This window comes from Phascolarctos cinereus, unplaced genomic scaffold (genome assembly GCF_003287225.1).
Source record: "Phascolarctos cinereus isolate Bilbo 61053 unplaced genomic scaffold, phaCin_HiC Scaffold_4;HRSCAF=312, whole genome shotgun sequence".
NCBI lineage: Eukaryota > Metazoa > Chordata > Mammalia > Diprotodontia > Phascolarctidae > Phascolarctos > Phascolarctos cinereus.
The window spans coordinates 661,337,383-661,364,966 of record NW_027555847.1 but is presented as its reverse complement, the minus strand read 5'-3'; the positions used below and the strand labels follow the sequence as shown (position 1 = coordinate 661,364,966).

At 41.7% G+C, this 27,584-nt stretch overlaps 1 pseudogene; it reads left to right on the top strand.

The window, feature by feature from the left end:
* Window positions 1-5,202: 5,202 nt before the first annotated feature.
* On the top strand, window positions 5,203-6,063 carry LOC110203438 (eukaryotic translation initiation factor 1 pseudogene; annotated as a pseudogene).
* The last annotated feature ends 21,521 nt before the right edge of the window (window positions 6,064-27,584 follow it).

Below are 27,584 nucleotides of genomic sequence, written 5' to 3'. Positions count from 1 at the left end.
ATATATATATTTCTGCAATCTTTCCCTTAGAGTTTTATTTAATTTTTTCTATTTCATTATTCAATAAATATATCAATCAATTGTTATTTTTCTCTGCTTTATCCCTCCTGGGTTTGGGCATTATAATCATACTTGCCTTCATGAAATGAGTTTTAGAGAGTATTTTCTCCAGTTATTAAGAAAAATTTGTAAAACATAGATATTGTTGCCCTTTAAATGTATGATATTATTTGTCTATATATCCTTGTGGACCAGGTTTTCCCCCTACCCTTGGTAATTCTTTTATAGTTTGTTTAATTTCACCTTTTGAGATTGAATTGTCTAAGATGTTTGGATCCAAAAAATGGATGTTTTCTTTTTTTGTAGATAATTATCTATTTCCTTTAAATTTCCTGTTTTGTTGGCATGCATTTGTGTCCAATAGGTGCTAATCACCTATTTTATTTCTTCTCTAACTGTGCATTTACTTCATTCTTTTTTTATTTGACTTTTCTCCTTTTTAATCACTGTAGTTAAAACTTTGCTCATTTTTTTAAACTTCTGAAAGAAAATATTTGCCATTTCTACAGATTTTTGAATTTTTTATTAATTGGAACCTGAATTTCAAGGTTTGTTCTTTTGAATTCATTTTGGGCTTGTTAATTTATCAATTCTTCATTCTTTTAATTGCCTACTCAGTTCATTAATCCTCTAGCTTTTTCTATTCTATTAAAGTTTATTTTCTTTTTTGATATCACCCCCTCGAAGTCATCTTATACCCACAACCTCTCTCTATGTATACTCCTTCTAACTACACTGATAGTGTTATTGTTCTTAAGAATTACAGGCGAGAGAGAGAGAGAGAGAGAGAGAGAGAGAGAGAGAGAGAGAGAGAGAGAGAAGGAAAGAAAGAAAGAAAGAAAAAGAAAGAAAGAAAGAAAGGAAGGAAGGAAGGAAGGAAGGAAGGAAGGAAGGAAGGAAGGAAGGAAGGAAGGAAGGAAGGAAGGAAGGAAGGAAGGAAGGAAAGAAGCAAGGAAGGAAGGAAGGAAGAAAGAAAGAAAGAAAGAAAGAAAGAAAGAAAGAAAGAGAAAAAAACTACAAGTTTCATCTTCCTGTATTGGGATACAAACAGTTTGGCCTTATTGAATCCTTTATAAGTTTTTTTTCTTCTCCCTTTTGCCTTTTTATACTTTTCTTGAGTCTTGAAATTGGAAATCAATCAGAAAAACTCAGAAGCCTTCTATTTTATTGAATGACCATTTTTCCTCCAAAGGATTATGCTCAGTTTCACCAGGTAATTCTTGGTTGTAGTCACAGATCCTTTGCCTTCCAGAATATCATATTCCATGCCTCCCAATTCTTTAATGTCAAAGCTGCCAATCCCGTGTAATATTGATTGTGGTTCCCCAATATTTAAATTATTTCTTTCTGGCTGCTTGCAAAATTTTCTCTTGACTTGGGAGTTCTGGAATTTGTCTATAATGTTTCTGGGAGTTTTCATTTTGGAATCTCTTTCCAGAGGTGATTGGTGGATTCTTTCAATGTTTATTTTACCCTCTGGTTCTAGGATATCAGGGCAGTTTGCTTTGATAATTTTTTGAAGTATAATGTCCAGGTCCTTCTTTTTGTCATGGCTTTCAGATAGTCCAACAAGTCTTAAATTATCTCTATTTACAAGTCCATTGTTTTCCGAGGGGATATTTCAGATTTTTTTTCTATTTTTTTCATTCTTTTGATTTTGTTTTATTGATTCTTGGTGTCTAATGAAGTCACTATTGTCCACTTGTCCAATTCTAAGGAATTATTTTCTTGAGTTAGTGTTTTTATCCTCCTTTTCCATTTGGTCAATTCTATTTTGGGGGTAGTTGTTTTCTTTGGTAAAATTTGTACATCTTTATTTTTTTGATTTTTTGTGCTTCTTTTATCAAGCTGTTGGCTTTTTTTTCATAATTCTCTTGCATCACTCTCATTTCTTTTCCCAATTTTTCTTCTACTTCTCTTATTTGATTTTTAAGCTCCTCTTTGAGATGTTCCAGGAGTTCTTTTTGGACTTGAGATCATTTGACATTTTTCTTTAAGGTTTTGCACATAGGTGTCTTGATATTGCTATCCTCTTCTGAGTTTGTGACTCAATCTTCCCTGTCACCATAATAACTTTCTATGGACAATATTTGTTTGGTTTTGTTCATCTTTTCCAGCTTATTTCATTACTTTTAAAGTTAAACTTTGTTCCCGGAGTGATTTCCCAAGCTTCTTGTGATGGAGACTGCAGGCCCTGGCTGTTTGTCTGGTGCTGCACCGGTGCTGCCATGAGGCCTGCAGGGGACCCTTCCTCCTGTGTTGAAAGTATAGAGGTCTGGCAGCTTACCTGATACTTTTCTGAGGTGAAGGCACAGGTGGTTGATGCTGCCATGGTGCCTCAAGTATCTGGAAGTTCACCTTCTGTTGCACTGAGCCCCATGGGGAGCCCGGCATTGGCATCTGCCATTTGCCCAGTGCTATGCTGAGATGGGGGATGGCTGGTGCTGTGCAGCATCATAGGGGTCTGATGGGCAGCTCACTTACCATGCTGAAGCCCATGGGGTGGTAGGAGGGATGGAAGTAGTTCTGCGCTGGGGCTTCATGGAAGGGAGGGGTAATGGCTTGCCAGCTGCGGCAAGGGGACTGTGGGGTCTTTGTCACTGACTTGCACTGGGGCTCAGGGCCACCCACTGGCTTACTGAGGTAGGGCCTGCTGCTGGCTTACCAACACTGCCTACCGTACACTGTGCTCCCCTTTTGCCCAAGTGAGATAGACCTTTGCCTGCTGACCTTCCAAGTTGTCTTAGGCTAAAAAATTGTTTCACCCTGTCTTTTTTGTTGTTCTGTCCTTCCAGAATTCATTTGGGGACACTATTCAATAGTTAACCAGAGGTAAATATGGGGGAGCTTGGGTGATTTTCTGCTTACTCCACCATCTTGGCTCCAGCAAGTCCTAAAGTTTCTTTTCAAAGACATAAATTTCTCACTGAGAACTGCTTTTGTTGTATCTTTAAAAGTTTAGCATGTTGTCTCAACGTTATTCTCTTTGATGTAGTTGTTCATTCTTTCTTCGTTGTATTCTTTTCTCATTCATTATTCAGACTGTGGCTATTTAGTTTCCATTTATCTCTTACCCCTGTATTAAGTACTATTTTTCATGAATTCTTGCATGTAACACCATAAAGGGAAAAAACAGAAAACTTGCCTCTGAGTCAGGCTTAATTTCTGGCTCAAACGTATACCAGCTACATGAACATGAGCAAACTGCATAATCTGTCAGGGTCCTAGGCAACTCTTCTAAGACTATACAGTAAGCAAAATAAAGATTGTTATAGTTTTTGTATAAAGGAAATTAAAGTGAAGGTAGATACTTTCTCCTTTTTCCCACTGAGACAAACATCACTATCTCAACTCTTTCCTTATGAAATATCTCCTCTTAAACTCCTATGAAACATAGAGTGGAGGGGAAGCAAAAGGATTTTTGTACTATTCCTCAGTGACAAAGGTAAGCGGAGAAGCAAAAGAAGCTTGCCGGTTCACCCAATCCAATCACTAAACAGGGTTCAGGGCAGAATCGTACCTAGCTCTGGACAAGAGCTAATTATAGTGTAATATTTTTCCCCTTAAATCTAGTCAATGACCAGATGTCCTAGCAGATGTCTCTTTCTCCTGCCATGGTATCTCAACTCCACTCAGAAGTCCCCTAGGGGCCGTAACTTAAAGTCATATTCCTTTTATCTTTGTGATGTCCTTCAAGACTCTCTGGTCCCACTTATACCATCAGTGGCTGATTGGATCCCCAGAACGAAGGCTGTTACTACTTTCTACTTTCTTTACTACTTTGCAGGATTCTAGGTGTTATTCTTTGGGCAGCTATCCTCTGAAACACTAGCTCATGAGACCCCAACAGTGTGTTCTCCCTTAATAATCAACCAGGAGACCTATCTTTTGCAAATGGATTTATTCAAGTGGCATAGCAAGAAGAACAATAACAAATCATTCTCTCTTCCTCCAATACTGGAGCACAGTTTACCAAAAATACACCCTGAATGCAGGAAGGGAAAAGAATAGGCAGAAACTCAAAGTAGAATGGTAGTCAGCAACACATATGAGAGATGCATGTAGCCAAGGCAACTTATAACTCTGGGACCTATAGAGCGCAACGTCTTTTCTCTCTTCCAAGGTTCTTCATGAAGTTTATTCTGTTATTCATGAGGTTTACTTCTCTATTCATCTAGGCTGACTCCTTTCAGAGCATGGTCTCTGCTGAGTCAATCTGCTGCTGGGCTGGGTTGAGGTGGACAGATTATTTAATGACTTTACTGTCTTCTTACCAGGCTCTGAGGCTCCTGGAGGGGCTAGGCAGGATATTGTGCCACTAGGTAGCTACTGCCAAGGTGGGTAGGGCAGGCCTCTGCCACCGGGCTCTTCCCAGTGTGCAGATCCTTTCCTGTCAATCCATCAGTTTCAGTTTCAATAAGTGACTACAGCCTCTTTCTACCTTCAGTCACTGGCTGGGCTAAGGAGCACTATGGTCTTTCCAGCTCAAGTGCTACAAAGCTCAGTTAAGGCAATGACCCCTAACTTAGAATCGACAGAAGATTCTTGCCTTTGTCTCTCTCTGATACTCTTCTTTTGAGCTGTTAATCACCTCCTGGCAGGAGATGGGAGAGTATTTGCCTCTCTTTTTTGACAAATACTGCCTCCTTCAAAAGTGTCTTTGTTAGCAAGGATCATCAAGACTCCTTGGTACTGACTAAGAAATAGAGCGGTGGGTCAGTGGAATAAGTTAAGTATGCAAGACACAGTGGTCAATGACTACAGTAATCTATTATTTGACAAACCCAAAGACCCCAGCTTCTGGGATAAGAACTCACTCTTTGATATAAACTGCTGGGAAAACTGGAAAAGAACATGGCAGAAACGAGGCATAGATCAAAATCTCACAGCATATACCAAAATAAAGTCAAAATTGGTTCATGATTTAGATATAAAGGCTTATACTGTAAGCAAACTGGAAGAGCAAGGAATAGTTTACCTATCAAATTTATGGAGAACAGAAGAATTCATGACCAAATAGGAGATAGAGAACATTACAAAAAGCAAAACGGATAACTTTGATTACATTAAATTGAAAAGTTTTTGCACACAGTCACTGAGCCGCCGCCGAGGACTCAGCAGCCTCCCCCCTCGAGCCCCCTCGCTTCCCGACGCTCCATCCCCCCTGCCCGCCTTCTCCCGCCACTGCCTTCCGCAGGCCGTTTCCACCGAGGAAAAGGAATAGTATTGTATGTCCGCTATCCAGAACCTCCACTCTTTCGACCCCTTTGCTGATGCAAGGAAGGGTGATGACCTGCTTCCTGCTGAGACTGACGATTATATCCATAGAAGAATTCAACAGAGAAATGGCTGGAAGACCCTCACTACAATCCAGGGGGTCGCTGATGATTACGATAAAAAGAAACTAGTGAAGGCATTCAAGAAGAAATTTGCCTGCAATGGTACTGTAATTGAGCATCCAGAATATGGAGAAGTAAGTCAGCTACAGGGCGACCAGCGCAAGAACATATGCCAGTTCCTCTTCGAGATTGGACTGGCTAAGGACGACCAGCTGAAGGTTCGTGGGTTTTAAGTGCTTGTGGCTCACTGAAGCTTAAGTGAGGATTTCCTTGCAATGAGTAGAAAAATTCCCTTCTGTCCCTTGTCACAAGTTTAAAAACCTCACAGCTTGTATAATGTAACCATTTGGGGTCCGCTGTTTAACTTGGACTAGTGTAACTCATTCATGTAATAAACTGAAAAGAGCCATGCTGTCTAGTCTTGCAGTCCCTCATTTAAACAGAGATAAAGCCTGGCAGTTCCCAGCCTGAAACACAAATAATCTAATGTTTCAGTCAAGTCCAAAGCCCTAGGTAGCATCTGAGACCATGTCTGTCCAGAGGCTCCTTGGTGATCCCTCTTCAGGGCTCCCTGTCCGTTTAAGAGAACATTACTACCCTCTGAGCTGCCCTTGACTATGCTCAGAAGAGTAAGTTAAAGCCACCACCATCCAGTCCAGTTATATTACCACAAGAGTTAGCCTTTGGTAGCAAAACAGGGATACCCCTGGTGATTTCCACCACCTGACCAGGGAGAAGTTTCGTTTTGGGGCAATGTCAGGACATTTTCTTTCTTACATTGTTGAGGGCCGATCTTAAGAGTCTGATAAGGCTTTAAGATCCAAGGCAGAGTTTGACCTCTGCTCAGGCTTTCACCCCAAAGGGCTCAGGGATTAAGTGGTACGGCTCCCCAATTCCTTCCTGATAAAGAGGTCTCTGAGACATCCCTTCTCTCTCTTTGAACCTTAGGTTTACATATTTACTTCTCTATGCAGATGGCACCTAGGAGCCTGGGAAAACCTTGGAATCTACAGCCCAATCTAGGAACCCTGATAAGGAGGAAATTCATGATTGTTACATCCTCAGCAGATGTTCTGGGGGAGTATCTCACGGGGAGGACTCTTTGAAGTTAGGCTAGATCTTCCCTATATATTCTGTGCCCTCAGATGAACAAACTGAGTCAGTAATTCTACTCTGCCTGGCCCATGTCATAAGTTATTTCACGCCTCTCCGTTCGGTGTACAATCTGGTTGCGGGCAACATTACATCACACCAAGGTCCAATGTTGTCTGACCAGACTTTTTTGTAGTGGTAGTAGTGCCCTATCTCTGGGGGATGTACGAGTGGAGAAAACACCATACTGTGAGGCCAACTTTACCTGAATTAAACTTTTGACAAGGGAACAAATTTTAAACTAATGTATCAAAACAGTCAATGTAGTAACTGCAGAGCTTGCAATTTACTAGCAACAGCTGCCCAATGCCATGTGAAGTAACAGACTGGTTTGGTTTTGGTTTCCTTTTTTTTCCCCTTTTTTTCTTTTTTTTTTTAGTTTAAATGTTATGTAATGTATTTAAACTCTTATTTAAATAAAACTGCTTTTCAGAAATGTGAGGAAAAAAGAGTTTTTGTACAAACAAAGCCAATACAACCAAGATTAGAAGGAAGGTAGAAAATTGGGAAAGAATTTTTACAACCAGTCTCTCTGATAAAGGCCTCATTTCTAAAATTTACAGAGAATTAAGACAAATTTATAAGAGCACAAGCCATTCCCCAATTGATAAATGGTCAAAGGATATGAAAGGCAGTTCTCAGATGAAGAAATTAAGGCCATCTATAGTCATATGAAAAAGTGCTCTAAATCACTATTGATTAGAGAAATGCAAATCAAAACAACTCTGAGGTACCACATCACACCTACCAGATTGGCCAACAAGACAAAACAAAAAATAAATGTTGGAGAAGATGTGGGAAAATTGAACACTAATACATTGTTGCTGGAGTTGTGAAACGACTCAACCATTTTGGAGAGCAATTTGGAACTATGCCCAAAGGGCTATAAAAATGTGCGTACCCTTTGTTTGACCCAGCAATAGCACTTCTAGGGCTATATCCCAGAGAGATCATAAATATGGGAAAAGGACCTACATGTACAAAAATATTTAGCAGCTCTTTTTGTAGTGGCAAAGAATTGGAAATTGAGAGGATGCCCATCAATTGAGGAATGGCTGAATAAGTTGTGGAATACTATTGTACTATAAGAAATGATGAATAGGCTGACTCCAGAAAAACCTGGAAAGACTCATATGGTCTAATGCCGAATGAAATTAGCAGAACCAGGAGAATGTTGTGCACAGTAACAGCCATGTTGTGCAATGACTAATATTGATAGACTTAACCCTTCTCAGCAATACAAGGATCTAAGACATCTCCAAAGGCCTCATGATGGAAAATGCTATCCACATCCAAAGAAAGAACTATGGAGTTTGAATGCAGATCAAACCATACTATTTGCTATTATTTTTTCTTCTGCTGTGTTTTGTTTCTTCTTTCCGGTGGTTCCTCCTATTGGTTCTAATTCTTGCCTACAACATCACTAATGTGAAAATATGTTCAATAGGAATATATATGTATAGCCTATATCAGATTGTGTGCCGTCTTGGGAAGGGAGGTGGAGAGAGAGGGGGAGAAAAATTTAAAACTCAAAAGCTTGTGGAAATGATTGTTGATAGTTCAAAATAAATTAATTAAAAATTTTTAAAAAGAAAAAAAAGTGCCTTTGTTCTGTCAAGAATACCATGTTCCCTTAAAGTGATAGTATTTTTTTCTTCTCTTCTATGTCTTCAGGAATCCTGAATAGATGAATATCTAGGGAACATCTGTGTGAATGCAGTCTGTGCTTTGTAGCCATATTTACTGCCTTGCAGGCCTCTTTATAGTCAATTAAGGAAGTCAAGCTTTGTACTATTTCTAGATTGGGGAATGCCTATTTTTATCTACAGGCTTTGCCCTTTACCACTCAAAATTTCTATCTTTAACATCTACAGACTTTCAGCTTTTGCTGAAGTCTCACACAGCACACATTTTGTCATCCACTTTACCCTGGATAGTCCTTTTAATGATACAATGGTCTAGGATGATAGATCAAGAGCTGGAAAGGACTGCAAAGGTTATCTGAGAGGCAACCTTTTCATTTTACAGATAAGGAAACTGAGGCTGAGGAAGTTTAAATAACCTGCCCAAGTTCACACAGGTAGTTTGTATGAAAGGACAGATCTGAACAGAGGTTTTCTGAGTCTAGAATCAGGGAGTTTTCAGCCATATCATCCTCCTTCCCTCTTGCTTGTCCTCTGAATTTGCAAGGGCTCATGGGAGATTCAAAAAAGGTAGACGCAATGAGGCAAGAGTATCCCAGGGTATATTTATCAATCAAGAAATAAGAAAAGCAATGGGGTGTGGCAATGAGGGCACTTGCTTGGTTTGGTAAGTCATTTAAGCCCGTTTGCCTCAGTTTCCTCATCTGTAAAATGAGCTGGAGAAGGAATGACAAACCATTCCAGTATCTCTGCTGAGAAACCCTGAATGGGGTCACAACAAGTTGAACATGACTGAAATAACTGAAAAACAACAACATCCTCAATCCATCACTTCTTTCAGAAGGCAGGTAATATGCATTACCATCTATACTCTGAAATGGTGCATGGTCACTGAATTGATCATACCTCTCAAGTTTTTCTAAATTGTTTGTGTTTCCAGTGTTGTCATTGTGAAAATCATGCTCCTGGTTCTACTTACTTTGCTCTGAATTCATGTGTCTTCCCAAATCTTTCTGAAAACATCTTTCAGTATTTCTAGTGACTCAATAATATCCAGTACATTCATGTACTGTAATTTATTTAGCCATTGCCCAGTTGGTGGGATATCCCTTTAGTTTCTAGTTCTTTACTACTTCAAAAAGAGTTACTAAAAAAAAAAAAAGAGTTGCTATAAATATGCACATATGGGTCCTGTACATCTTTCCTTAATCTCTTTGGGGCATCTGCCTCATAGTGATATCACTGATTCAAGAAGTAAGTACAGTTCAGTCATTTTTGAGCTATAGTTCTAAACTGCTTTCCAGCATGGTTAGACCGGTTCAAAGATCCACCAATAGTGCATTTCTTGTGCCTGTTTTCCTGCAGCCCCTCCAACATTTGTCACTTTCCTTTTTTTTTTTTGTCAACTGTGACATTCTGCGGGACATGAAGTAGAACCTCTCAGTTGTTCTCATTTGCACCTCTCCAACCATTAGTGAATTGAGACATTCTTTCCTTTGGAAACTGTCTTTTCATATCCTTTGATCGTGTAGCAACTGGGAACAGACACTAAGTCTGATAAATTTGAATCTCCTCCTTATATAAGTTGGCAATAAGACCTTTCTCAAAGAAACTTGCAACAAAGATTTGTTTTACCCACTTACCCGTTTCCCTTCTACTGTTAGCTACATTTGTTTTCTTTGCACAAAAACTTTTATATTCCATATAGTTACAGTTGTCTACTGTATCTTCTATGAGTCTCTTTCTCCTTGGTCAGTTAAGTTCAGTTACTCTGCATCTATCCATACAGTTGTACTGCTCTTTTAGCCTGTGACTCAGGGAAGAATCAAAGATATAAGTATAACCTGATTGCCTTTCTGTAAAATTTAATTATTAATCAAAATGCTAAGATAACTAAATTTTACTGCTTCCTATAAAGTCATCATCTTCATTTTCTTTATCAAAGTACTTTGATTTTTCAGCCTCAGATACTGACTAGTTGTATGACCCTGGGCAAGTCACTTAACCTCCATCGGACTCAGGCTCCTTCCTCTGTAAAATAGGATAATAACAGCACCTACCTCCCAGGATCATCACGAGGATAAAATGAAATACTATTTGTAAACCACCTTGCAAACCTTAAAGGGCTATAGAAATAGTAGCTTTTATTTATTGTTGTTTGTTACTGTCTCAAAAATATTTATTTCAGTCAAGAAGCATTAGTTGTTGTTCAGTCATTTCAGTTGTGTCCTACTCTTCATAACCCCTTTTGGGGTTATCTTGGCAAAAATCCTAGAACGGCTTGCCATTTCCTTCTCCAGCTCATTTTACAGTTAAGAAACTGAGGCAAAGTTAAGTGACTTGCCCAGGATCTCATAGCTAATGTCTGAGGCTGGATTTGAACTCAGGTCTTCCTGACTCCAGAACCAGCACTCTGTCTATCGTGCCAGTTCACTGCCCCAAGAAGCATTTATTAAGTGCTTATTTTGTGCCAAGCACTATGTCAAGCACTAGAGATACAAAGAAAAGCCAAAAATACTCCCTGGCCTCAAGGAGCTCCCATTCTAAAGGGCAGACAACAGTAAACAACTATACACAAGCATGGTTTTATAAAGTGTAAATGAATCTGGCATGGAGGGCAAAGGGGAAGGTCAGCCAATGCTTCTTGCATAAGGTAGGATTTTAGCTGAGACTTAAAAGAAGCCAAAGGGTAGATATGAGGAGGGATAACAATCCAGGCACTGGGGACAGCCAATAAAAATATGGAGTTGGGAGATGGAATCTCTTGTGTGAGGAAACACAAGGAGACCAGGGTCATTGGATCACAGAGTACATTGAGAGGAGTAAGGTATAAGAAGACTAGAAAGGTAGGAAGGAGCCAGGTTATGAAAGGCTTTTAGAGACAAGCAGAAGCCTTCATATGTGATCTTAGAAGTAATAGGGAGCCACTGGAATTTATTGATTTGGGGGAGGGTGGCAACATGGTCAGACCTGCACTTTGGGACAATCAGTCTGGTAGTTGAGTGGAGAAGAAACTGCAGTGAGGGGAGCCTTGAGGCACGGAGAGCAATCTTCAGGCTACTACAGTAGTCCAAGCATGGAGTGATGAGGGCCTACACTATGGTGGTAGTAGCGCCAGAGGAGAAAAAAGAGTATATATAAGAGACATCGCCAAGATAGGATCAACAAGACTTGGCAGCATAATAGATAAAAGGCATGGATATTAGACATAAGGGCAGTGTATTTGATATAAACTTAGAAGGAAAGAGTGAGGAGTGGAGAATGACGCTTAGTTAGAGAGCTTGGGTGACTGAGAAGATGGGGGTACCTGGCCTCTTTGCTGTTCCCCATTCAGGACACTCCATCTCCCAACTCTGTAAGGAAATTAGGAAGATGGGAGAACCTGGGAGCATTCAGTTTTGGACATGGTGGGATTCAGATATCTGTGGGACATCCAGAGATGTCCAATAGGCATTCAATTCAAAAAATATTCTCTATTGATAATCAAGTTTCAACCTTCTTTCTATTTCGGTCATTAACCAATCAATAAACATTTATTACTTGCATGAATTTTTGTATTCTGTAAAGTATTGGGATCTCCGAGTGAATTCCACTGCCCTCTTATAAGGAAGCATTGCCACCTTGTGGATATTTAGGAAATTGATGTTAAAAACATTAAAAATATGCTTTATTTTTGCAACCATAGGCAATAATAAATAGGATTTCACTTTTTTCTACTTGCTTCAATACCAGATGAAGAATTTTTCACTAATATCCATATACATTATAATATTATATATTTAAAGGCAGTAGACTTTTTTGGTGCCAAGTTAATGAGATTCTAAATGCTTAGATGGAATCAATAGGCTTTATTCAACAGTGTAATCATAACAAACTATTACATACACAGTGGCCACATCTTGGTGAACTGTTTTGGAAGATGGGCAAAATGTGCCCTAAATTGGGGGAAGGACAATACACCAGAGCGAGAAGGCAAGAAACTCCTAGACCTCAATACACAACTACTGATGTGGAGGCTGCCACAAAAGATGGGGGAGCAGGATTAGGATAGGATGGGGAAGGAGATCATGCCATCTTGCAATCTAATGTTGTTAAGTCGTGTCGGACTCCTCATGACCCCATTTAGGGTTTTCTCGGCAGAGATACTGGAGTGGCTTGCCATTTCCTTCTCTAGTTCATTTTACAGATGAGGAAAATGAGGAAAACAGGATTAAGTGACTTGCCCAGGGTCACACAGCTATTAAGTGTCTGAGGCTGGATTTGAACTCATGAAAATGAGTCTTCCTGACTCCAGGCCCAATACTCTTTCCACTACCCTATCACAGCTTTTGTTGCTGTTGTTTAGTTGATTAACCAAATTTGACTCTTCGTAACTATTTGGGGCTTTCTTGGCAAAGATGCTGGAGTAGTTTGCCATTTCCTTCTCTAGCAGCCAAAATATATAAAAAGCAAATAAATACAAAGTAATTTTTAGTAGAGAAAGAAGGGTACTACCCGGGAGAGTCCAACCATCAGCCGTTTTCCATTGAGTATATGGCAAGGATGGAGCAGAGCAAGCACGGTGACAGTTTGGACATTAACGTCCACTTGGGGCAAAGCTGATAAAAGGGCCGCGTGCCAGACTTTCTGAAATTGCTTGTAAAATAAGAAACAACATGGCAGAATGGGGTCAGTAAGACCTGGGTTTGGGTTCACTCTGACACATGTTGGCTATTTAACTCTTGACAAGTCAGTCCATCAATTAAGTACCTACTGTGTGTGCCAGGCACTGTCCTAAGTGCTTGGGATCTAAAGAAAGGCAAAAGACAGTCCCTGCTCTCAAGAAGCTCACAGTCTAATGGGAGAGACAACATGCAAACAACTATATACAAACAAGCTATAGACAGGATAAATTGGAGATTGTCAGCAGAGGAAAGGTACTAGAATTAAGAAGGATCAGGGCCTTGGAGTCAGGAGGACCTCAGTTCACTTGACACTAGCTGTGTGCCCCTGGGTAAGTCACTTAACCCCAATTGCCTCACAAAAAAAAAAGGATCAGAAAGAACCAATGGTATTTTTGAGAGATTTTAGCTGGGACTTGAAAGAAGCTGGGGAAGCCAGGAGGCAGTTGAAGAGAGAGAACATGCCAGGTATGGAGGATATTAATTGAAAATGCCTGGATTTGAGAGAAGGGAGGGATTCGTTCAAGGAACAGCAAGGAGGCTGGATCAAAGAGTACATGACCTTGAATAAGGTACAAGAAGCCCAGAAAGGATGGGAGTGGGGCAGGACATGAAAGGCTTTGAAGGCTAACCAGAGGAGTTTTATGTTTTATTCCAGAGGCAATAGGGAACTACTGGAGTTTATTTAGTGGGAGATGGAGTAACATGATCAGACTTACATTTTAGGAAAATCACTTTAACACTTTAGGACCCTAGGCAATTCTTTAAGAATACAAACTACCAATAAGTTACAATCTCCATTGGGAGATGGAATTTCCACACTGGGAAACACCAATAAAAATATACGTCTTGAACAAAAAAAATATATGAAATTGAAATATTCAGTGACAGATTTATGAGGTGAAATGTCAGAATAGACTCCAAGGACCAAACTTTGTCTAAGGGAATCTTTCTAAGAGATTAGTTACGAGGGAGGTAGAGGGGTAGCAAATGAAATCCTAGGCTGCATGAAGAGAAGCACAATATCCAAATGAAAGAGTAGGTTCTGTGTGTACACATATGTCTACATGTACATACATACTTACACATGTACTGTTTTACCTTGGATAAGTAATGCAAGATGGTCCATGTCAAATGCTGCAGAGAGGTCTGGGACAGGGGGGTGAGGTTGAAAGGAAGCTTTTCAGCTTGGCAGTTAAGAAGGAATTGGTAACTTGGAGAGTACAGTTTCTTTTTTTTTCCTTTTTTTCTTTTATTTATTTGTTTATTTTGGTGAGGCTATCAGGGTTAAGTGACTTACCCAGGGTCACACAGCTAGTAAGTGTTAAGTGTCTGAGGCTGGATTTGAACTGAGGTCTTCCTGACTCCAAAGCCGGAGCTTTACCCACTGTGCCATCTAGCTGCCCCCAGGAGTACAGTTTCAATTAAATGATGAGGTTAGATACTAGATTGGAGAGGGTTTAGGAGAAAGTGAGGGAAAATAAAAGCAGTTATACATGACATTTTGAAGAAGTTTCACTGAGACATAGAGGAGAAATATGGCACAATAGCTGATGGAGATGATAAGATCAAATGAGGTCTTTTTTTAAGGGTTGGCTAGAGTGGGGTTGGCTTTGCCAAGGAAAGGGGCAATTTCTTTATATGAGACTAGACTGAAGGAGGAGATAAAGAACAATGATGTCTGGAGGAGGGGGTGTGTGATGAGGGGAAGGAGATAAGAGGAACCTCTTGGTGACTGGCCTCATTTTTTTTTTGATGAAGTACAAAGTGAGCTCCTCAGATGAGAGGGTGGGAGAAGCAGTGCTATGGGAGACTTGAGGAGAGAAGATAATACTTAGAACAGCCACTGTGGTGAAGAGAATAGAGAAGTGATTGTTGAAGAATAGGATTGCCTTGATCCAGTGAGGACTCAGTTGAGATTAGATGATACAAATTTGTTGGAGACCCAGTCAGTATGGTTTTGTGACTTCCTCCAGCTCCATTCAGCAGTGAATCAGTAGGAATAAAAGAAGTGGATGAAAAAAATAATTTAAAATTTTTTAAAAATAAGAAAGAAGTGGATGGTAACAGCAATCCAGGGCTGAGGTTTAGCAACATATGACTGGTAAAAGGAAAAAGGGCAAGGGATTTGAAAGTGTAAGCTAGTGAGCAGTTCAGCTACTTCACCAAAAGGTCAGAATTTGGAAGAGCAGAGAGAATAACTATAATGGGGGTGATGGTCTGGGAAAGTACTGAACGGAAGACAGATTGGTGGTCATGGTGAGAATGAAGAGTAGACTTAGAAGCAGTAAAGAATAAGAAGAGATAAGATGGTTGCATGTTAGGATAATGTAACTTGGAGTCCTTGAAGATGAAAATGGAACACTTCTGGATGGTAGCAAGACCGAGGGCATAGCCATCTTTGTGTCTAGTTGAGGAGGAGTGGAAGTTCACACAGTGAACTATTCACCGCAGTGGCTGTTCCAAGCACTATCTTCTCTCCTCAACTCTCCCATAGCACTGCCTCTTCCACCCTCTCATCTGAGGAACTCACTTTGTACTTCACAAAAAAACAAAAAAAAAGATGAGGCCAGTCACCAAGAGGTTCCTCTTAACTCCTTCTCCTCTATCTCCTCCTTCAGTCTAATCTCATATAAAGAAATTGCCCTTTTCCTTGGTAAGGCTAACCCCGCTCTACTTCATAAAAGTTGAGTAGATTAAGGAATCAGGAAATCAGGGTATTTCAGGTTAGATCAATACATCAATATTGATATCCCCTAGTAAGTGGGCAGGAGTTGGGTTGGAGAAGAGTATAATGGGCAAGGTACTAAACTCATTGAGAAAGGAAAGAGAATGTCTTAATGGTAACTAATAGGCACCAGGATCCAGATTGGGTGATAATGCTGGATTGTATGAACCTTAAAGGAGAAAAGATGGTTTAGTGATGGTGGTAGAATCTGGAAGAGGCAATGGGGAGCAAGGAGTATTCTGATTTCCCACTGGGACCAGTGAATTGGGGGTATGAGAGAAAGTATGGCTACTAGCAGGGGTGGCCAGGACAGTTCCATTTGGAGGAAGCCAGATCTCAGTAAGTGCCAAAAGATAGAATGAGTAAGAGTTGTTGTAAGATTCACTATAAATATAATATAACAAAATACTCTAAGTAAAAATATAATACCAATATAATATAGTGATATACTGTAAAATAAAGCTTGTTTCTCAAGGAGCAGATATTTCAGAGGGCTCAGGGGAGGAGGTGTGCAGATCTAGAAGAAGAGAGGGCCGGGTAGAGTTGAAGGAAGAAGGGAGCAGAACTGAGGTTGGGGAAGGAGATCTAGTCTTCAGCAGCTGGGTCTTGAGCATCACTGGCATGGGGAGACTAAGAGAGCGTGGGAGAATAGCAGAAGCATTTCCTAGTACGCTCTTAACCTAGCTAGCCCCTTTCTTTGGCAGTCCCATCTGAAACACTGAAGTTTGTGAATTGGCTCGTTTGTTACCTGATCTATACCATCTTCATATTCAGTTACAATGTGTCACAGCTCCTACCTTTCTCCTTCTGATCTCATGGCAACACAAGTTACACTGTGTGCAACTGAAATCACTTTTGCTGTGCTTTTGACATCCACAAAACTGGAAGTATGTGATTGAAATCAACTTCATTTCATTGTCATCTGAAATTGCAGTAGATTTGGAGTCAGAAAGACTCTAGTTTCAAATCACACCACCACTTACTAGCTATACGAGCTTGGACAAGTGACTTCTGGTGTTTGAACCTCAGTTTTCTCATCCATTAAGTGGGGATGAGTGCTTTGGCCACCTACTTCGACAGGTTAGCATGAGATCATATAAGTGAAGGCAGGGGCTCCATAAACTATATAACCACTTACCTTTCTCTACCACTTTAAGGCTTAAAAAGCTATTTACCCATAACCCTAAATGCCCATAGTAATTGACCTTGCTTTGAAAGAGTTATCTATTCATGTGCAAGATTGTAACTAGGCTGGGAGACTAGAGTTTACCCCCAGGGCACCAAACTGAGAGGCATTGATCAGATCAGCATTCCAGGCCCTTTAGCATTATGGAAACAACAGAGATCAGTACCTAGTTAGCAAAAATCAATTAGAAGTTAAAATAGGAGGTGGGGAGAAGAGTGCTCTGGCTACCTACTTCATAGGGTCATCACATCTGACAAAAACCACAAGAATAATAAAGGTATATGGATACAAGGGGAATTTAAGAAATTCATTGATAAAACACTTAGCAGGTGATTGACTTTTAGGAACTGCTAGTAACACACATTTGTAGGCAACAGAAGACACCAGTTAGTTTCCTTTCCTAGTGCTTTAGACAAAGATTGAGTTAACAGAAAGCAGAGAAAGATCCTTTAAAAAGAAACAGGAAGTTACAGAGGGTTGGGGTTTTTTTCCTCCTTAGTAGTGAGGAAAGGGGATAACACTGTTCCACAAATGTGGCCACAAGAAAAGGGTCTTTCAACCCAAGTTCACCCCTATCACAAAAACAACGTAATCGATTCATAGAACTTAGGATGAGGCATGCATGTATTTTAACAAATGCCAGTGCTTGAATTCTTACTGAGGAGTATGATTTCAATTTTTCCAGTGAAAGCAAATTGTCCTTCCCTCCAGGGATTATCTTAGAAAAGTAAATAACAGGGGCAGCTAGGTGGAGCACTGGCCCTAGAGTCAGGAGAATCTGAGTTCAAATCCAGCCTCAGACACTTGACACTTACTAGCTATGTGATCCAAGGCAAGTCACTTCACCCCATTGCCTAGCCAAAAAAAAAAAAAAAAGGTTTAAAAGAAAAGTAAAGAAGCCATGGGAAAGTGCTTCTTTGTCTCATTATCTTGGAGAACAGGAAGGCCATTGGCAACCACAACCCCAAGATAATTATCTTCAACTGCAGAGAAAGAGGGAAAAAGCCACCATATGTCTTAACACTTCTGTTTTTAAGAAATGCTCAGGTCTGAAATTTCATGAAAGAGAGGGAGTTTTAAGAGTAGATAAGATAGCCTGCAACTGGAAGAAAAACAAATTAACTAGAGAATAGTTTCTTTACTTATTCCCTTGAGGTGGAGTTTTGTGCCCTCTAATGCAAACCTCAATCTTTCTGGAGGGTTGGGAATTTAGTGCCAAATTACACAAGATTGTTGTGATGGTTACCCTCATCAGTGAATCTTGTATCAACTTGAAAGATCAGCAGAAAAGGTTTTTTCTCTTTTTCTAAATTTAATTTAGTGTTATTTTCAGTTCCGTATTCTTTCCCTCTGCCTCACTCAACCACTGAGAAGGCAAGAAAAATAAAATAAAAATTTTAAAACCCTCTTATTAATATGTGTAAACAAATAAAACAAATTTCTACATTAGCTATTTTAGCAGACAAGCTTTGTTTTGTTTTTTAAATCTCAGAAAAGGCTGAACACCAACACAAGAACTTTACATATCTTGCCTACTTGGATCAAAAGTAAAAAGGGATTAATCTTTGCTACAGTGTTATTTAGTGAATGGCCTCAATTTGGGGGGGGGGGCACGACAGTGAAGTGTAAAGTGAGTTCCTCAGGTGAGAGGGTGGGAAAGGCAACGCTGTACATGCCACCATTCAGAGGACACAGAGCTTCCAGGAGTTCCTAGCAAGGAGCTAGAAAGAATTGTCATTTCCTCATTTCGAGCACCAAAAAGATATTCAGCATTGCTACATTTATCAGCAACAGGAATAGGCCACAACTCAGGAAGTGTTGTCATAAGAAGTTATCAAAAAAAACCCAGCAACCAAATTGTTACAAAAATGCTAATTAAATAAGGGGAAGAGAGAAATGCATCCACTCATCTACATTTCTTGCTCATCATTTCTAAACCAGTTGGCTCAGAAGACATCAAATTCTGTGAGACTTAAAAGGCCTGAAATAAAGCACAAGATAAAGGTTTTTCAAGTGGCTAGTCTACTGGATATGATTGCTTAACATCATGGGAATCAGATATCCATTATTTCTTCCAGGTAAGTAAAGAGGGGAGAGTGATGATCACAATTTTAACTTGGAGAAGAAGGAGTAACAAGTTGGAGAATTCTTTCAGTCTTTGCCATCTCCCCTTGCTTCAGATCCCTTACTTTTGGATAGCTCTCTGCTTTAGCTACTTTGCAAGAGAAGAATAGGGGCAGAGAGGCAAGATAAAAATTAAATCAGTTTGTGTAGTAGGTTTTAGTAGCAACAACTACATACACACACACACACACACACACACACACACATACACACACAAAAGTTTGATAGAAGAGGAGCTTGAAGCTGTTGAGTAAAATGTGACTTTGGAATTTTCTAGATTTCAGAAAAACCCAGAAATTCTTATATCAGTGGGTGCTGAGGGGACTGAGCAGAACCAGGAAAACACTGTAGACAGTAAAGCAATAGTGTGTGATGACAAACTTAGCTCTTCTCAGCAATACAATGATCTAAGACAATTCCAAAAGACTCATGATGGAAAATGCTATCCGCTTCTAGAGAAAGAACTATGGAATCTGAATGCAGATTGGAGCATACTATTTCCTCTTTTTTTTCTTGCTCATGGTTTTTCCCTTTTGTTCTGATTCTTCTTTGACAACATGACATGGAAATATGTTTAGTGTGGTTTTATTTAATATGATTGTACGTGTATGGCCTTTATCAGATTGCATGATGTCTTGTGGGAGGAGAAAAAAATTGGAGCTCAAAATCTTATAAGAGTGAATGTTGAAAACTATCTTTACATGTAATTGGAAAAAACTAAATACTATTAAGGGGGGAAAGAAACTTGACTATTATGGGACTGGATCCTAGGGATTTTCTGAAATGCCAAACTTAAGTTAAATGGAAATCAAAGACTTGCAAATTTTACAACTGGAAAATTGGATTTAGAATAAGAGAAACTGGATGCAGATTCTACTTTTGCTAATTAATACCTGTGCAACCTTAGTTGGCAGACCACTCTATCTCTCTGGAACTCAGTTTTCCCATGTAGAAAATTTAGTGCATGGATCCCATAATATACAATGTCCTTCCCAACTCCAAATCCTATTATCTTGTGAAACAAATTTCTAAATCAGAATTTTTGAGCTTCAAGTGACCACGGAGATAATCTAGTCCAACTAGAGGAGAACACTGAAGTTCAGAGGGTTAACATGAGCAGGTGACCACAGAGTAAGAAGCAGAGCCAGAATTTGAACTCAGGTTTCCTTCATCCCTTGGCCACCCCTTCAGTGGCACAGTGTTGGCTGCACTTAACACCCTTATTTCCTGACTCACTGACCATGGTGGGGAAATTGAAGCAATTTTTACTCCCCACTGCTGTTTCCAGACTCTCCTACATCACATAATCATTCGTCAACCTCTCCTCCTTTGACACTCATATAATCCAAACATATCAACCAATCCATGTTCTGGTAGCTGACCATTAGGACATTCTTCTTTTTCAGTAAGTCAGATACTTGGTTCACCCCAATTCCCACCTTTACTCTAAGGGACTTCCAAATACGTGTTGTTATTCTTGACTTCTGATTTCCCTAATCTATTCATTTCCCATGGCTTTACTTCTCTGCTCTACCTCAGATGCGCATAATGATGGTCATATCCTTGGTCTTACCATCACCCATAAGTGTTCCACTTCCAGTTTCAAGAACTCCAAACTTCCTTTAGCCAATCAGACTCTTTTAGCTTTTCACCCCTCTTGTGCCTTATTTCCAGTAACCCTTCTCTTCATCTTCACCATGACTTCCAATCCATCCATCTTGCATCACTCCTACTTTGTTTATACTGTCCTTCCTTCCCAATATCAACTTCTTGAACCAGTTCAACTCTCCACTATTCCTGTTCCCTTTTCTTATTGCAGATCACACATTGCCAAATCCCAACCCTGGATAATTCCCAGCTGACTTCATTCCCATTTAAATAAAAATGATGGTCATAGTAATACTAACAATAACTACCATTTATACAGCACTCTAACATTTGCAAATTGCTTTACAAATATTATCTCACTATATTCTCACTACCCTTGGAGGTTGGTGCTATTCTTATCATTTCTACCTTACATATAAGGAAACTGAGGCTGAGAGAGGTGAAGTTAGTTGCCCAGGGTCACACAGCTAGTAATTGGACTGGATTTGAACTCAAGTTTTCCTGACTTCAGGCCCATCATCTGGTGCCTCACATATTATTAAACTGAAATGGAAGAAGTCACAAAACCATGCTAACTGGGTCTACTGCACATTTTTGCTTGTTAATCTCAACTGGATCACTTCCTCACTGAAATCATTCCTGCCACTGCTTCCAAAGTAATTCTCTATCCCATTCAACACAGAAGTTACGCAAAACCTTTTCCATGCCACTCTCTCCTAGACTCTCAGCCAAGGACCTCTTCTCATACTTAACTAAAAGAATGAGACTGTTCACTGAGAGTTGCCTTTTCTCTCTTCATCATCTCATATCTCCTGAACAGGCACACAGAGATTTATGAGTCAAATTGTGATTTCTCTGGTTTGGTCTGAGCGCCCCTGATCCAAACAGCCCTGTGGCTGGAGGTACATGATGCAAGCAAAAGAGTAATGGATTTGTGCTTAGAGGTCCTCGATTCAAATCCTGACTTGTTACATACTAGTCATATGGCCTTAGGAAAGTTCTTTCCTCTCTCTGGCCTCAGTTTCTTCCTCTGTAAAATGAAGGAACACTGTGCCTAGAGGACCTCTTTATGACCTTTCCAGCTCTAAATCCCATCAGTGCTCAGCCCCCATCCATGGAGCTAATGTGACAGAGGGAACAGAGCCCTTGGCAAAGTGAGAGGAAACTGCTCTCAAATGCTGGCTCTTCCATGTAGTCACCGACTCTCAGCAAATCTCCACCTCTCTGAGCTTCACTTTCCTCATGTGTAAGATGGGGCCAAAAATGCCAGTGCTGCCCACTCTGTGACCTCTGTGTAAAGGGAAATGCTTCATCAAACACCCAAGAAACCAGAGAGTTTAGATTGTTTTTTCTGTAGCTCTCAACTTCCCAGGTAATTGGTCTTCATCACATTGTGTTTCTTTGACTTCCCCTTTCCTCTATCTCCTCCCCTCTGCGCTACTTGGGTTCTCTTCTCAGTTTTATACGGTAGATGAGAACCAACCCAGGAATTCGAGTCAGAGGCTCCAGGTTCAATCCCTCTCTGGGTCTTAGTTTTCAAGTTTTTATAGGGAGGACTATGTGATCTCTAATGACTCTTCCACCTCATACATTCTATGAGGTAAATAAGCAGTTCAGTGGATAGAGCACTAGACCCAAATTTAGGATAAGACCTGAGTTCAAATACAGAATGAGATGCTTACTAACTATGTGACTCTGGGTAAGTCTTCTATTTGCCTCCATTTCTCCATCAATAAAATGAGGATGATAATAATCCTACCTCCAAGGGTTGTTGTTGTGAAGATAAGATGAAATCATATTTGTAAAGCAATTTACAAAGCTCAAAGTCCTACAGAAATGCTGATTATTGTTACCATTATAATTGCTCTGGGTCCAGGGCCAGGAGGGAGAGCCAATGTGGTTGGCACATGTGACTGAAAGGTCAGGATTCTTTCTCCCTTAGATTAATAGACTGCTGGAGTTGGAAAGAACCATCCAACAGGACACCGACCCCCACATTTTACAAATGGGCAAAGTGCTTTATATGCATTGTTCATTTTATCTTCTCACCAGCCAAATGAAGTAGACAAAACAGGTTGCATTATCCCCATTTTGCAGAGATGGCAACTGAAGCCCAGAGAGCATAAATGATTTACTGCTGGTATCACCTGGAATAGTTTTCTTTCTTCCTTCTTTCCTTTCTCCCTCCTCTCCCTCTCTCTCTCTCTCTCTCTCTCTCTCTCTCTCTCTCTCTCTCTCTCTCTCTCTCTCTCTCCTCATCTCTGTCTTGCCTGGGCTAGAAGTACAAGTGGCCCCGAGCAGCCCAATCTCACTACCAAATGGCACAAATGCTTTAATTGTTCCATTTTCTGACCTGGGGAGGTTCACCTTCCTTGGGCAGCCTGGGGACCTACCATATTTGAGCCAGACTTGGTGTGGACACTTGATCAGCTTTAGCCCCACCATGGCTCAGAACTTCTGAAACCAAGTGACCAACTAGCCTTAACCTCCCTCAGCAGCAGGAATTACAGGTAGGGAGAAGAGATGACTTCTGCAATCCCTTACCAACTCAGAACTTCTGTGATGCTGGGATCAGAATCAGGTCACACAGGTAGAGAGGAACAGAGACTTAGGGCTAGAACTCAGATCTCCAAACTGCTAGTATAATACTGTCTCCATCACACAATGCTGCTTCCCTCTTAGAAGATCTGAATTTGTAAAGTACTCTAAGATCCTCAGAAGAAAGATGAGAGAGAGAGAGACAGAGAGAGAGAGAGACAGAGAGACAGAGAGACAGAGAGAGACAGAGAGAGAGAGAGAGAGAGAGAGAGAGAGAGAGAGAGAGAGAGAGAGAAGAGAGCATATGAAGTGACATTTTCCCCAATGATGCCCTGGCCCTGGAGGTAGAGGTGGCGATGGGGGCAGAGTAATCGATGAGGTTTTAATAGGCCCAAGAGGCAGCTCCAGCCCCAGACAGCCAGACAGGGGGGTGGGGGAGGGAAGCAGTAGGTTTTCCCGCCTGCCGGGAGGAAAAGTAAACCAGATGCCATGGGTGGAAAGACTGGGAGCCAGGGATCGGCTCCTGTCCTGGCTTCTGTTTGTGGAGTTTCCAACTCCTTTTCCAGATGGAGAGTGGAGGGTCATTCAGAGCAGACGTGGGGGTTGAGGACATAGAATCTGGGGCATACTAGCTTCTATCCTTCCTTTCCCATCCACCCCCAAAATGACCTCTGCCGGCATCACTGCTCCTCCCTCCCTCCCTTGGCCCTGCCTCCTCCTTTACCCTCCCCACCAGACAGAGAAAGGGAAAGGCCCAGGTTGGGGCCTCCACCAGATGCGCTGGAACTGCCAAGGCTGGGGGTGGGGGCAGTGGACAACAGAAGGAGGGCTGGGTGATTTCCATCATTTGGCCATCCCCAGGGGCCAGACTAGGGAGAGGGAGCCCCAGGGCTGGTCAGCACTGTATTGTAGGGGATGTATGTGCATAGTGGTAGTGTTGGGGGGTGGAAGGTAAGGACCCAGGAGCCCAGCTTCATCCCAAGTCCTTCTCCACAGCTCCTCAGATTTAGACAGATGCCTAGGAGACAGGGTCAGCCTTACCAAGAAAGCCTAGTGGTCCTAGAATAGCTTTAGAGCTGGAAGGGCCCATAGTGATCATTGAAGCCAATGCTCTCACCTTACAAAGGAGAAAACTGAGGCCCAGAAAAGGGAACTGACTTGCCCAAGGTCACACAACCAGGAAGTAGCAGAGCTGACATTTGAACCCAGGTTCTCCAACTTTAAAGCCAGTGCTTTTCCCCCAATGTCACCCTGCCCTAGGTCTCCCTCTGCCTACCACCCACCCTGGAGGCTTCCAGCTCTGCTGCAGCCCCTCTGGCTCTGAAGCTCTGGCTCCAGAATTCCCCTTCGAGCCTGAAACCCATCAGGGGCTCAAGCTGAGAGTGTCCCAGGGTGACTCAGTCGTTCCATTCTGTCCAGGAAATGACTCAGTACCTGCCCTCCCCTCTGCCATTTCGCCATGACCCCCTCCCACTGATCCAGTCCCTCAGGCTGTCCCTTTCTCTCCCTCTGCCTGCCTGACAGTCGGGGGCCCTCTCCACACTATAGATTCATTCTGTGCTTCAGATCAGCCCTCCCTTGGCAGACTTACAGAATCTCAGAGCTCCAAGAGACCTCAGCGGGGCCCTGGATTAACCAAGTCTGGATGAGAATCCACAACTAGGGGGCATCCGACCTCTTGCTTAAAAACCGTCCCCAATGGCGGGGAGCCCACAATCCCTGGAGGAACTCCATTCAACTTTCCGATGGGATGTTCTCCCTAGAACAGAATATTTCATCTGTCTATCTACCCCAACCTCCCTCTGTCCACCCCATCCATATACCCCATCCACCTCTTCAGATTCCAGCCTAAGGATTTAGATATTAATGAAACTCAGGAAAAAGATAACAGGAGACTCAAGAGCTATAAAAGTCCATCATCTGGTCCAAATCCCCCATTTTACAGGTGAGGAAACTGAAGCCCATCTAACTTTTGTTAGATGACTTTTCCAAGGTTACAAAGGTGTCGATGTTTAGTTTTGTCCCACTCTCCGTGATGCCATTTGGGATTTTCTTGGCAAAGATACTGGAGCCATTTCCTTCTCCAGCTCATTTTACAGATGAGGAAACTGAGGCAAACAGGGTTGAGTAACTCATCCAGGATCACACAGCTAGTAATTGTCTGAGGCCAGATTTGAACTCAGGTTCTCCTGACTCCAGGCCCAGTGCTCTATCCACTGTGTCACCTGCCCGCCTCAACACAGGTACACAGGCAGGAAGCAGCAAAGCCAAGATTCCAATACAGGTCCTTAGACTTTAGGGATCCTTCACCTGTACTGTTCTACTTCTAAAAGACATATTCTGGGATAGGAGGGAGAGCATTCCCGGGGCAAAGAGACTCCTCCCTCACCCCCCCCGCCAAGGAATAAAGATAGAAACAGGGCCTCAATCAATCCAGTCAAGTCAAAAGCATCTCCTTAATTCAAACAACATGGGATCCAAGTCTTCTGACTCATAGGTGAGCAGCCAGACAGAGGAATGGGCCCCACCTAGACCTGGGCTCACATCACTTCCCATCACCTACTCTCCTCCTCCTGGTAGGCAGTTCACCACCACCTGGCCCCTTCTTCCCAGCAGACAATACTTTCCTTGGGGAGAAAGAAAGAAAGAAAGAAAGAAAGAAAGAAAGAAAGAAAGAAAGAAAGAAAGAAAGAAAGAAAGAAAGAAAGAAAGAAAGAAAGAAAGAAAGAAAGAAAGAAAGAAAGAAAGAAAGAAAGAAAGAAAGAGAGAGAGAGAAAAGAGAGAGAAGAAAGAAAGAAAGAAAGAAAGAAAGAAAAGAGAGAGAGAGAAAAGAGAGAGAGAGAAAAGAGAGAGAGAGAAAAGAGAGAGAATGAAGGAAAGAGAGAGAGAATGAAGGAAAGAGAGAATGAAAGAAAGAGAGAAAGAAAGAGAGAATGAGAGAAAGAAAGAGAGAATGAAGGAAAGAGAGAATGAGAGAAAGAGAGAGAGAATGAAAGAAAGAGAAGGAAGGAAGGAAGGAGGGAGGAAGGAAGGAAGGAAAGAAGGAAGGAAGGAAGGAAAGAAGGAAGGAAGGAAGGAAGGAAGGAAGGAAGGAAGGAAGGAAGGAAGGAAGGAAGGAAACTGGATCTGGAGCTGGAAAAACTTTGTTGAAATCTTGGCTCTGTGGCTTTCCACCAGTGTAACCTCAAACAAGTCACTTCCCCTCTATGGCCTCAGTTTCCTGATTTCTAAAGTGAGGAGGTTGGAACAGATGACTTTGGAGATCTTTTCCAGCTCAGGATCCAGAACACTGTGGAGCAGTGGTGTTGACAAGAACTCTGAGCTTCACCAGATTGTAGGAATTAGAGATGGGAAGGCTCTTAGAGGTCATCCAGTCCAACCCCCTAAAATTATGAGTGAGGAAACTGAGGTTGTAGCAGGGGAAGAGATTTCCGAAGGACCCCCCGGTAAATGGAGGGGGTGAGACAGAAGGAGGGTTCAGAAGGGTGCCGTCTTTGGGGAGAAATAGGAGGGAAGGTAGAGAAAAAAGAGCGGGCACTCCAGCTACCTCTCCCTCTCCCCATACAACCAATTCTTCCCTTCCCCAACATTTTCCCTTAGCGTTAGATTCATTTAGTCTACAGTAGATTTTAGTTTCAGCAACTACCCTGATGATCCTTGTTTGCCAGTGGCCCACTGGGGAAGCAGGTGACCCAGTGGAGAGAGCACTGGGCCTGGAGTCGGAAGACCTGAGTTCAAATCCAGCCTCAGACACTTACTTGTTTGCCTCAGTTTCCTCATCTGTAAAATAAGCCAGAGAAGGAAATGGCAAACCAGTCCACTATCTCTGCCAAAGCCCTAAATGGGTCATGGAGAGTCAGACACAACTCAACAACAACAACCAATGGAGAAATGCATTGTCAAATGCCCCATCACAGAGAGTCAGAGAGCGCTGTTAGAACATCAGCCCCTTGAGCACAGGGATGACGTTACTTTTCTTTCTGTTTTCCCGTTGGACAGCAGGGTGCTGGGCACAGGGTGAGCACTTACCAAAGGACTGTTGAGATCAGCTTAGCCACCCCCTTTTTGTGGGGCAGCATTTGGTGGAATTAGGTGGGTTGGTCAACCCCCAGAACTACTGCAGACAAGGACGTTGTGGTACAGACTTGGGGCAGGTACATTGGATCTGGAACCCACCTGTGGACCTTTGGACAAGAAGAGCTTAAAAGCAGGTTTTTGGAGGGTGGCAGATGACTCCTGTGCCAGGGAAACTCCTTGCTGGAACTCACTTATTTCTTCTTCAGACACTCTTTCCTGGGGGTATTTGAAGGTCCTTTTATTAAAGAGATTGTTTGTTTGAACCTGGGGCTCTGAGGGACCCAACCAGATGTGGAACCGGGATGTGGAGGCTACCCATTGCCCAGAAGGGGCAACTGAGGCCCAGAGAGGGGAAATGAGTTGCCCTAGGTGGCCCAGCTAAAGCTTTGGAGGTAGGACTCAAATCCAGTATCCTGACTCCCATTGCAGGGTCTTTTTTCCCCTGTACTGCCTAGAATGCTTTCCCTC